Below are 12295 nucleotides of genomic sequence, written 5' to 3'. Positions count from 1 at the left end.
TTATGAGACTGTGTTACGTGACTTTTGAACAAGTTTTTTTTATTCAACTTCACAAGGATAAAAGTGCCCCTAGTTGAAGAAACGCCCATATATATATATATATATATATATATAATTCAACTTATTTCATTTCAGCTAGTTAACAAGGCAACATTATATACATTTAAAAAAATAATAATAAAAATGACAAAAACACAGTATTACTAAAACTTAAACTAAAATGAATAGAACAGAAAATATTAAAATTAAATGTAATTCAAAATATTAAAGCATTTGTTCATAAATCAGGTTGTTCTGGTTGTCAGCTGATTTAGCTCACTGACTTAATTTGTTTGGGATTTGTCCTTAAACATACAATTATTAATTAAAATTATGCTTTTATTTAATAATGGCAAGCAAAATAGTAAAATAGGTTGGAAAAGTGTTTTGTCAGAGGAATATATATATATATATATAATTCAACTTATTTCATTTCAGCTAGTTAACAAGGCAACATTATATACATTTAAAAAAATAATAATAAAAATGACAAAAACACAGTATTACTAAAACTTAAACTAAAATGAATAGAACAGAAAATATTAAAATTAAATGTAATTCAAAATATTAAAGCATTTGTTCATAAATCAGGTTGTTCTGGTTGTCAGCTGATTTAGCTCACTGACTTAATTTGTTTGGGATTTTGTCCTTAAACATAAAATTATTAATTAAAATTATGCTTTTATTTAATAATGTCAAGCAAGATAGTAAAATAGGTTGGAAAAGTGTTTTGTCAGAGGAAATGGAAGTATTGGTGACCCTGGACCACAAAACCAGTCATAAGTAGCACAGGTTTATTTGTAGCAATAGCCAACTATACATTGTAAGGGTCAAAATTATTTTTCTTTTATGCCAAAAATCATTAGGATATTAAGTAAAGATCATGTTCCATGAACATTTTTTTTTGTAAATTTCCTACCGTAAATATATCAAAACTTAATTTTTGATTAGTAATATGATATGTTTTCTATTTTAATATATTTTAAATTGTAATTTATTTCTGTGATCAAAGCTGAATTTTCAGCATCATTACTCCAGTCTTCAGTGTCACATGATCTTCAGAAATCATTCTAATATGCTGATTTGCTGCCCAAGAAACATTTCTGATTATTATCAATGTTGAAAACAGTTGTGCTGCACCATATTTTTGTGGAAACGGTGATAAATGTTTTTCAGGATTCTTTGATGAATAGTCCAAAAGAACAGCTTTTATTTGAAACAGAAATTTTTGTAACATTTTAAATGTCTTTAATTCAATGCATCCTCTGCTGAATAAAAATATAAATAAAAAATGTTTTATTTTTATTTTTAGGTTGTGAAATATATTCTTTGTCCGGTCTGCTATTGAAGTATCAAAATTAGAGTTATGTATAAGTTCTGCACCCATAGTGGCACCAAATGGCATTGCAATCTGCTTTTTTTTTTGAGTTGCCTGATAAAGAAATATTGACTTAACTACCATTAGACCATTAGATTGAGGCAGGACTGCTTGTTTGGCTTTACAATGGTAGACGTGTTAGATGGTAATGAAACCTTACACAGTTCAGCAGTCTCAAATATATTCGGCTTGTTAGTGTTGGGTTCAGGTCTGTAAAATCAGCAGCTACCTAAGCGTCAATGTGTAATAAATGAACATGGATGCCTTTTTGCAAGTAGCCACCTTAAAGCTCAGGTCTGGGAACTTAAATGTACCTTTGGGTGTTGTTAAACGTGAAAAGTAACTGCTCTAAAACGCATAAAAGTGAATGAGGCGTGACCGGTGTTAGGGGGGTTCTCTCCGTCACACGCTGACTGCGTCCTCCCTGAATAATGAGGAAGGTTAATAAAATGCTTGCATAAAAGACCCAGTGTTCAAGTAAGAACAGTAGCTCTTGATAAGACAATAAACCGCAGTCGCCCTCCTGCAAGTGACAGATAGGTTAACCCGGTTACTGGTTGTAAGAAAAACTGGTATGTCATTGCTAGAATGTGTTCGCTGGCATGAACCAAGCATGCACGCTATTTGTGTCTCCTGAGGAATGTGGTAGCTTACAGAAAGGATGACAAATCCTTTCAGATCTCTTTTTGTGCAAAACATTTCTAGGCTTGTGACAGTAGATAATGTTTCTTCTGTGATCAATCTCACTTCATTTTCATTTGAAATGCATGCAATTAGCCTAGTCTTTGTTTTAGAATTCTAAAATCCTAAAACTTTATTTCCAGGCACACAAAATGCAGTCTCACTTATATTGCATTGCGATTTGAAATGCAAGCAATTACCCCATTCTTTGTTTTAGACTTGCAAAATCCTAAAACTTTGTTCATTTCCAAGTGCACGAAATGCAGAAATCCCTGATTCAGTCTCTCTGATACTGCATTACGATTTGAAATGCATGCAATTACCCCATTCTTTTTTTTTTTAGAATTCCAGAATCCTAACACTTTGTTCATTTCCAAGTGCACAAAATGCAAAAATCCCTGATTCAGGCTGATTTATATTTAATTTTCATTCATGTAAGCAGGATGATTTCCTGTACTGATTCTGTGCACTGTGGTAACTGCAATTGCCCCTGATTGATGAGATGGCATTTCTCTTTGACAGAAGCATGGTCTTAAATGGCTGCAACAGCGGGTGTCAGATGACACGTGATGTGGCACATGTCCATATGTGAGCTGGCACAACAAGCTCAATATTCGATTTGGAGGCACTCTTTTGGCACAAACAGGCTTGATTCCGTCTGCTGCTTTCAAATTTGTAGATGAAGCTATCATGCATTTAAGCCGTGCATGGTTAGAAGTACAGAAATAAGCCAAACGCTCACTTCGTAACACCCTGTTCCCCACGTATCTCCAAAGCACTGTACGAGGATGATGTTGAGAAAGCTTTAAATGATGCCAAACCTTGTTCCTCTTTATTTTCTGTAACTCTATCCTGTTGGGGTAAAAATATTAGCAGGGGTGCAGCTTTATAAGAAACTTTAGACACTGGGCCGCCACTGCTGTAGAAGGAGGTTGCAGAGTCGAGGTTGGCTAGAACAGGGGCGAGCTGTTCCACCTCCATCCTGGCATGCACGCAGATTGTTGTTTTTTGCTCTGGGGTGACCGGCAGCTGGGGGAGGGAGGGCACCCGTGCTTGAATCGGCGCTTGCGAAACTACAGAAGGCACAGCTGAGGCACTCCAGAGGTCTGGCACAGTACAGCCCTTTGCAGGGTTTCTGGAGCAGTTGCGTCTGTAAAGCTCTCTGAATTCGCCGTTATCCTTCCGAGGACTAGAGCTGTTCTTCATGGTGTTAGCTTCAGAGGAGCTTCGAGAGGAATGCCACGTGTCACTGCTGCTATTTTTGCAATGTGCAACCGCTAATGGTTGCAATCGCAGAACGGGACCAGGAGCAGTTGCTTTTTGCTGGTCATTTTTTACTTTCTTGTTTTGGCTTTGCCATGTCCCGCGTCCCACCGGATCCCCGGGAAGCTTGACTTCATGGCGCGACAACTGCGACTGCATTTTGCTTCGCGGAGAAGCAACACCGACCCGCTGTCAGAGACTTGCACCGGTCGCTCCGAGGAAAGCGGGTTTACAAATACTGGCCGTAGCTCTAGCGAGGGCCTGGTGCAGAGTTCCCTCCACATGAAGGTGACTCCAGGACAGCTGGCTCTGGCTTTGCCACCCTTGTCACCAGAGTACGGTAATTTACAGCGGCACTCCACTGTATTTATCCCCAAGGTGAACGTGAGCAGGAAAAGCATGCTGCAGATCTCCTTGCAGCCTTGCGGAGGAGATGGAGAGCTCGCCAGCTGTGAGAGCGGAAACGGGGATGGAGGTTCCTGCAGCAGCAGCACCACGAGCGATGCCGGCTACTGCAGCAGCAACAGCATATTTGAAGCGGACGTCCCAGATCGCAAGCCGATCTCTCGGCGGAAGGCGAGGGCACCATTGCGGCGTTGCTCATCCTTGGTGATTTTCCCACGGAGCCCATGCACCACGCCGCCCGCGTCCCCCGTCAGTCCGGTAGTGTCTCCCATGATTCCTCCGCTGCCTCCATCTGCGCGAAGTTCCTTTCAGACCTCACATCAGATGCAGCTGTCCAGCGTTGATGCGTCGCACGATGAAACATCCAAGGGATCCGTCGCCACTGCAGTTAATGGTCTGCGGCTCTCCAAAACCAGTACGTCAGCAGAACACAGGGACGCCAAACCTATTGTGCATTTCAGCGTTCCTCCGGAGCAACCGCCAGGACCAGAGCGAACGGAAAGACACTCCAGCGTTGTATTGCACTTCGCAAGCCAGCGACCACTTCCCTCAGGGAAAGGAAGTTTGGCCAAAACAAAGGTTAGCATCGACTGTTCCAAACTTCTCGAGGGCCCACAAACCGACAACGTCCCGGAACCCCAGAAAGCCAGGCTTTTCCGGAGCACCTCAGCCTGCATGCTGCCAAGCGGAAGGCCGTCGTCGACGGAAAGAAGACACGCCACTTTTCCGACATCGGATAAGTCCTCAAGAAAAGGGTCACATCACATCCTTCACAGGAGTATTTCTTTGGAGGTACCCTGTGCGAACGCTGAGATTTCTTGTCGCGTTTCAAATGCTGCAGATGTGCACTCCATAAATGGCCCTCCGCACGTACACATCCACGTATCTCACGGCACAAGTGCAAGAAAATCAAACACCCTGCAGGACAACAGCATAAACGGTGAAACGGATCATGTTCCAACCTGCACGGAGAAAAATGATACCGTAAGCCTTTTCATCTATTAGCAAGTGAAAAATCAGAATGCACTTATTCACTTACTCAGTTTTATCTTGCACTTTTAAACATGCAAAGTTAAAGTCAGTGAGTGTAAATAGTATTTTGCCCTAAAATTGCATTCAGATTGAGTAGATTTGTGAAGACATGATTTGTAGAGTCGGCTGTATATTTCCAGTGATAGCGGTGATTGTTTTCTTGTCATTTATTAGTTGAGGTGTTTGTACATCTATGAATTGAACATTGAACAATATACATAACTATTCAGAAACTTCTCTTCCCTTGATCTTGCATGTAAAGCTTTGCTTTTCAATTTTAAAGATATGCAGATACACATCATTTCAACATAGGATTGTGAAATACCCAAATAAATTGCAGGCAATTATTTATATTTGTGTAACAGTAGCCTATATATGTGTCTTAAGTCATTGGGGTATATTTGTAGCAATAGCCAAAAAAACATTGTATGGGTCAAAATTAATTATTTTTCTTTTATGCCAAAAATCATTAGGATATTAAGTAAAGATCATGTTCCATGAAGATTTTTTTTGTTGTTGTAAATTTCCTACCGTAAATATATCAAAACTTAATTTTTGATTAGTAATATGTATTGCTAAGAACTTCATTTGGACAACTTTAAAGGTGACTTTCTCAATATATATATATATATTTTTAATTGACCCTTATGACTGGTTTTGTGATCCAGGGTCACATTTTATGTCACTATTCTCGACTTTAAAAAGGCCTCAGTATATTTATTTATTTATTTATTGTAATTCAATTTTTTGTGATAATTTGGGTCGCATTGGGCAAAGCAAAAATCTCAAACGAGATGCAAAAGCGTTTTAAAACGACATGAATATTTAAAATAAAAATGAAAACGTGAACATAAGTTTATAATGATATTTTAATATTTTAATGATAAAATGTTATCAGGTAAATAATAAATAATAATGAACTAAATACTTACATATTAAATACAGTAAAGGTAAATAACGTCTCATAAACAAAAGCTAGACATAACGGACCCATATGATAGAAACGTCATGACGTCATGACACTACGCCGTATGCGTAAAATCCACCGCTTCACGCGCATTCCCGAAAACGAACGCCGCTATCTTTCATGGCAGCAGCTTGCGGAGCGGCAACCTACCCCACTATAAACACCCTCAGCGCGAGATTAAGCGGCATTTCGTCCTCGCATTGCGTAACGGGTGCCGTTTAGTTATATTTAATTCAAAAGTGTGTATTTGTGAAGGTAAATACAGGATATGGTTCACAATAAAGCGCAGGATTCACGTCCTTTCTGGTAACTTTAGGCAGCAGGTTTAAAGAGCCTTTCTGGGGGCAGTTGATTTGCTGGGCGTGAATGGCATAAGGAAGACAGTAGATCGGATCGTTTGGTAAGCATTATATACACTTACACAGTCTTTTTTATGTTTCATTCGACAGTATCCGATCTGATGAATTGTAGGTTGTCGTTTCTGTCGTAACTGATGTGGTTTAATAGTTCATTAAACAGTTGAGCTCGTAATATGTCAGCTATTTTTGTATCTATCACTGTTGCTTTGAGTCCCAGCTGATGCAACAATGTATGTCTTTCCTAAGTGACAGTTCATGCATGTTGCTGTGGTAACTCATCTAATTGTGGTTACATTTCGCATAATGTGCTGTATTTTGCCATAGATCGGGACAGATCATATCTGATGCTTTCTGGTCCACCATGCTGAACAAATAGCAGTTTCTTGGGGTGATGTGGTGTAGTGGTTATAGATGGTGTGTCCAAACCCTTCAACCCTGTTGAAAAGACCAGGAGGTGTAGTTTTAGATGTTAGGATGCTGATGTCTGTACTATTTTTTTTAACTGTTTTTAGCCTCAACAAAGCCTCCGTTGGTCAACCAGCTTCATTAGAAGGACCATGCTGGTTAAACAATGTTTTCTGCTGGTTATACTGGTTAACCAGCTAGACAAGCACCAAACCATGGAAATTCATGCTGGCCTAAGTTGGTCTTTTCAGCAGAGAACAGGTGACCCATGAACCATCACCATTGTTTCTTCGAGCAAGGCATTTAAAGGGACAGCTCACCCCAAAATAAAATGCTGTTATCATTTACTCGCCCTAATATCTTTGCAAACCTGCAACAACACACATATTCAAACTTAAATATCAAAATGTGCTGCCTCAGGTTTGATGCCAGTGAAGTCAAACATCATTGGTTCTTGCATGTCTTGTAGAATTTGTAGATTTGTAGAATCAAACGTGCTATGATTTTTGAATGTGTGTAAGCTAGGGTGACCATACTTCCACTTGTTCTGGACAGGTTTTCTAAACTGCCTAAATTGTCCAGGTTTTGTCTTTTTTTTTCGTATTGTTTTCATGCTTGCTGAAAGTCATGACTGAAAAGAAGTTTTACCAATAGAACGCTGGCATTATACATAATCGACTAATCGTTGCATGCGAGAAGGTGGGACCTACGCAAATTTTAGACATTTTAGGCAATTTAGAAATCCCGGGCAGGACATGTCCATGAAAAAGAGGACGTATGGTCACCCTACATAAATGACATTTCAGAGCCACAATTGAAATTTTCAGTACATAAAATAAAAATGTCGTCCTGTTTCCAAACGAAACAATCATATTGTAGATTTGGAATATAGTTTACAAGTCATATGGATTAGTTTTATGCTCCCTTTTTTGTCATTTTTTTTTTATCTTGATCGCTTCAGTCCTCATTGACTTTCATTATATTGGCTTCTGCAAAATATTAGTTTGCATTTCATTGAAGAAAGCAAAAAAGTAATAAAGGTTTGGAACGACATAAAGGTGAGTAAATGATGACAGAACTTTAACATCAGGTTTCTCCAGAAGAGTACTGACAGTCACTTTGGCTAAGATGAATGATTATTTTAGGTTTAATAAAATAATTATTTAGTTTCTCAATTCTGTGAGAGGAGAACTTCATCTTAGTGCATGTTGCATGACAGTATGGTGCGTTTCATAATCAGAGTCTTTATTGTTTACTTCGAGGTCCAAACAAGTTGATCCAGAGCACATAACGGGAGCCAGGCACTTCTGATATGAAAAAATTAAACCTTTAATGTTTATACAGTGTTCAGGAGACTTTTTGCACTCGTATTCAACACAAGCCTCAAAGCTCAGCTTTGTAGTTGTGCATTGAAACCTTAGTGTGCCCTATGTGTTGATGGCCTCTGTCTGAAATGTGATCAGACTGGACGGAAGTTTTAGTTGTCGCAGTCAGGTGTTCAGACTATCATCCCCCCCAGACCATTCTGACTTGCTGAACTGAATCCACTTTAGTCTCACTTCAACAGAAGGTCAACAGCGATAGCACTTGGCAATGGAAAATCTTGGCTGGACAGCTTTATGTTTGTCTGATTGATTCAAGCTCAGTCCTTCACCTCTGTGGTTCCATATGTGCTCTCTGTTAACATCGTTCGTACGTTCCATCATTTGACTGGCTCATTTGCATCAAGGTTTCCAAGAAATGCTTGAAAACATTTCAGGAATTATTAATATTAAGACAAAAGAGACAGCAGATTGATATAATCCCAAGATTTTATTATAATCCCAATTTTTAATGCTTCATTGTTGTTATGCAGCACTCTTTTGAACTCTGTAAAAAGATTAAATGATGATATGCTCGTGTTGTAATTTTAAGAAAGTATTTCCTCAAAAAGATGTAGCAGACTTTCATAATCATGCTTTGGTCAGATGTGATTGTTTACACAAAGACATTAACAGGATGCTAAAATTAGTAAGGCATTGAGAGTTGGCTTGCACGAGGGTGTCAATTTTAATATTTAATTTTGATATTTTTAATGGTTAATGTGGATATTTTTAGCCATCTTTTGAATAAGGGGCGTAACATTTCCGTCACACGCTTGAGGTATTCAGCCAATCACAACGCACTGGATAGCTGGCCAATCAGAACACAACTCGGTTTTCAGAACAATGAGCTTTGTAAAAATCGATGCGTTTCAGAAAGGCGGGGCATAGAGGAGAAACAATAATGTACAGTATGTGGAAAAGAATGTGTTTTTTTTAACCTTAAACCGCATAAACACATTTCAATACACCAAATACACAACATAATGTTCTTTTTAGCAACATCATATAACCCCTTTAATCATAGTGATACCTGTAATTTTATCAAACTGGATTGAATGTTTTAAAGTTAAACAAACATAGTAACAGCACATACAAACAATAAAATCTATTGCTAGTGCTTATTGATGTTTGTTTGTTGTTTTCCCACCAAAATGGCGTCACTTCCTGTAGCATAATGTTATTAAGCATAAAGGGATTTCACAAAAATCTAACAGGATGGGCAGTGATTTGTTTTGATTAGAAATCTTGTCAAAATAAATGTTTTCTCAAAATGTTGTGTTTTTCCCCTAACCAAAGTAATTACATGTTATTGCCATATACACCACCATTCAAAAGTTTGGGTTTAGTAGTATTTAATTCTTTTTTTTATGAAAAGAAATTATTACTTTTTTTCAGCAAGAATGCATTTAATGGATCATAAGTGACAGTAAAGGCAATTATAATATTAAAAAAATATATTTCTGTTTCCAATAAATGCTTTTTTGTTGAGCTTTCTAGTCATCAAAGAGTCCTGAATGTAATGTATCTTGGATTCACCAAAAATATTAAGCATATAAACTGTTTTTAACATTGATAATATTAAGAAATGTTTCAGCAATCAGCATATTAAAATAATGTCTGAAGGATCATGCGACACTAAAGAGTAACGATGTAAGAATACAAAGTAAGAATAAAAGACATTTTAAAATATATTATTATTGGAAAACCATTATTTTAAAGTGGTAAAATATTTCACAATATTTCACACAATTTTAAATAATATATATCCAACACATCTTAACTTCTTGGCGGGAATAACTTGGCTGTTATTCTGTTCTCTAGTTTAATTTGAAAATCACACCCAACAGCTATCGGATCAACACTAGTTTAAAACTGTATGTTCTCTGATCTATTTTTATACGTGCTCTAAAATTACTATTTGGGTGCATAACTGCCTCTTTCTCATCATTAATGGTAACATGTAACTGAAGATTGTCTATATTTACACCCAGCGCATTGTACTCACGCCAGTATGTCTGTTGTAAAGTGGTAAACACCTCAGAGTATAAGCTCAGTGTCTCTTTACACAGTCCGCCACATTAAGGACTTGCGATTGTCATGGTTTTTGTAGGATTAGTCAGAGTTCCCGGGGAATGTGACACTCGTTCCCACACCACCTCCCACATAACTGTGAAGCAACTTTGAGAAGCATCCTTTTTATTTTTATATATAGTGAAACCGTAGAGGCTGTCGGGTGTAATAAATTCCGGGGTGTAAGACTCAGGGCAGACGTAGAAGGTCTGAGTCATGTTGCTCATGGACACTGACCAACGGGAGGTGGTGTAACTTGCTCGAAGTGACGAGAAGGCCACCGGATTCACTGACGTGAGAGAAACTGAGGCAGGCGTCCAGGTTGCTCAATTCCCAGGCTGATGGTGTCTGGTTCATTCGAGGTTTTAGTCCTGGATTTCCATTTTAGATCATACTGCTGTGCAAGTGTTGGATTCATCATGTCAGTCATTACTGATTGAACGGCTACTGATTTCCAGATATAATCAAGGAAGGTTTCATATTCATATGTTAGCTAATCATATTTTCTGAGACTGAAATATAATATCATGAGTATGTCTGTCATCCCAACCACTGGAGTTTCCTTATTTCCTCTTTTTATACTCCAAAATGGAAATAACCCCTCTTTAGAACATTGGAAGTTTGATCAAAAATAAATCAGTAATATTTTGAAATATTATTACAATTTAAAATAACTGTTTTCTATTTTAATATATTTTAAAATGCATTTATTCTTCTGATGGCAAAGCTGAATTTTCAGCATCCTTTACTCTTTGCATTACTTACTTGCATAGCCATAAAAAGTCAATGCTGGAATAATAAAATGTCTCGGTTTTCTTTGGAACTTACAGGTTATAGTATGAACTAATGCATCGCATACTCAAACTGAGGTTTTTTGAAATGTCACAGCTCTCAAAACAATTGTTACATCTTCAGATGAAAGCTAACTGTCTCTGAGGTTGGAAAGAGACCCAGAAAGGTGAACCCTGGGTGTTGTCAGGCTGTTTTCATCTTCACATCATCTCTCATTAGGTTATTTGTAGGCTAGTTACAGCCGCTGGAGTCTGTAATCAGTTTTATACATACTAACTAGATTAGGGTGAAGTCTAAACCTTCTGATTAATGAGTCACAAAGATGTTAGGGCCAAGTAATTCACTGTTTATCTGTAGTGCATGACTATTGTTGTCATCAGCGTAAGTAAGCTGTGCATAAGTCGATGTGTTCTTCATGTTTAATCAAACCGTGCCTCAGGAAAATGACCTTGATTTAATTCTACATATGTTTTCTGATACATTTTTTGCATCCTGACTGGGGAAAACAAGTGCAGGCTGTCAATAAATTTCCTTCAGAAAGACCCTGGAGGAGTGTGCGTCTGTTTTTGGAGGAGAGCTGTTTGTAGTCTGTTTCTGACAAGGATGTAACCACATTCTGGATTGAGAGGGACCAAATATAATAGTAATTTAAAAATGAACCATTGTAATACACATATTGGTCAAAGAATAATTTGAATATTATGGGTGACATGTCCATAGTTTCCAATGGAAATGGAAGATGCACCATAACAAACAAAACTGTGAAGAAGCCAGACATAAGCTCTGTTCCAAAAACCTATTGAGCTGCCTAGAAACTTGACTGGATAAATGTAATGCTTCCTTATTTAGTAACAATGAGGCATCTTAGAGGTCAGCAATTGTGGTGCCTATTGTTTAAAACAGCCTCCAGAGTTCAAACTATTTATTTATTTTTATTTTGTAATTATATTTATACATTTAGATTAGATTTAGATAATTAGATAATTTATTTATTAGATTCTTTATTAAAATGAATTTAAATTAAATGTATTTATTAAAGGGATAGTTCACCCAAAAATGAAAATTCTGTCATTAATTACTCACCATCATGTCATTCCAAACCCGTAAAACCTTTGTTCATCTTTGAAACACAAATTAAGATATTTTGGATGAAACCCGAGAGCTTTCTGACCCTGCATAGACAGCAGCGGAACTACCACTTTCAAGGCCCAGAAAAGTAGTAAGGACATCGATAAAATAGTCCATTTGACATCAGTGGTTCAACCTTAAAGGGGTCCTATTATGCTCTTTTACAATGTCTTGAATTTGTTTTGGGGGTGTACTAGAACATGCTCTCATGTGTTGTTGTTTTTTTTTTTTGGCTAAATCACGTTTTAGATAGGATATCAACAACCGCTTAAAAATAACTGCTTTTACTATGTACAGATAAGTGCATATGTATTATTTTATTGTTATTTAATTCTAACATTATAACATGAATTGCAGTGAAACTGTTATACAGTTGAATTTTTTTATACCATAGTCCAGTGTTTCCCAGGCG

The 12295-nt window shown here is 37.5% G+C and overlaps 1 protein-coding gene across 1 annotated transcript in view; it reads left to right on the top strand.

Annotated features, from left to right (window-relative positions):
* The first annotated feature begins 5878 nt into the window (after positions 1–5878).
* LOC107749012 (probable E3 ubiquitin-protein ligase HERC1) overlaps positions 5879–12295 on the top strand; it is a 90402-nt gene continuing 83985 nt past the window's right edge. Inside the window, exon 1 of the mRNA XM_016564060.1 lies at positions 5879–6165. The gene's annotated coding sequence lies outside the window, so the exon portion shown is untranslated. The remainder of the gene's footprint in view (positions 6166–12295) is intronic.

The sequence above is a fragment of the Sinocyclocheilus rhinocerous genome, unplaced genomic scaffold (genome assembly GCF_001515625.1).
Source record: "Sinocyclocheilus rhinocerous isolate Xijiao unplaced genomic scaffold, SAMN03320098_v1.1 scaffold260, whole genome shotgun sequence".
Lineage (NCBI taxonomy): Eukaryota > Metazoa > Chordata > Actinopteri > Cypriniformes > Cyprinidae > Sinocyclocheilus > Sinocyclocheilus rhinocerous.
Note: the sequence above shows the minus strand (reverse complement) of the source record. Positions and strands in the feature narration are given on the sequence as shown.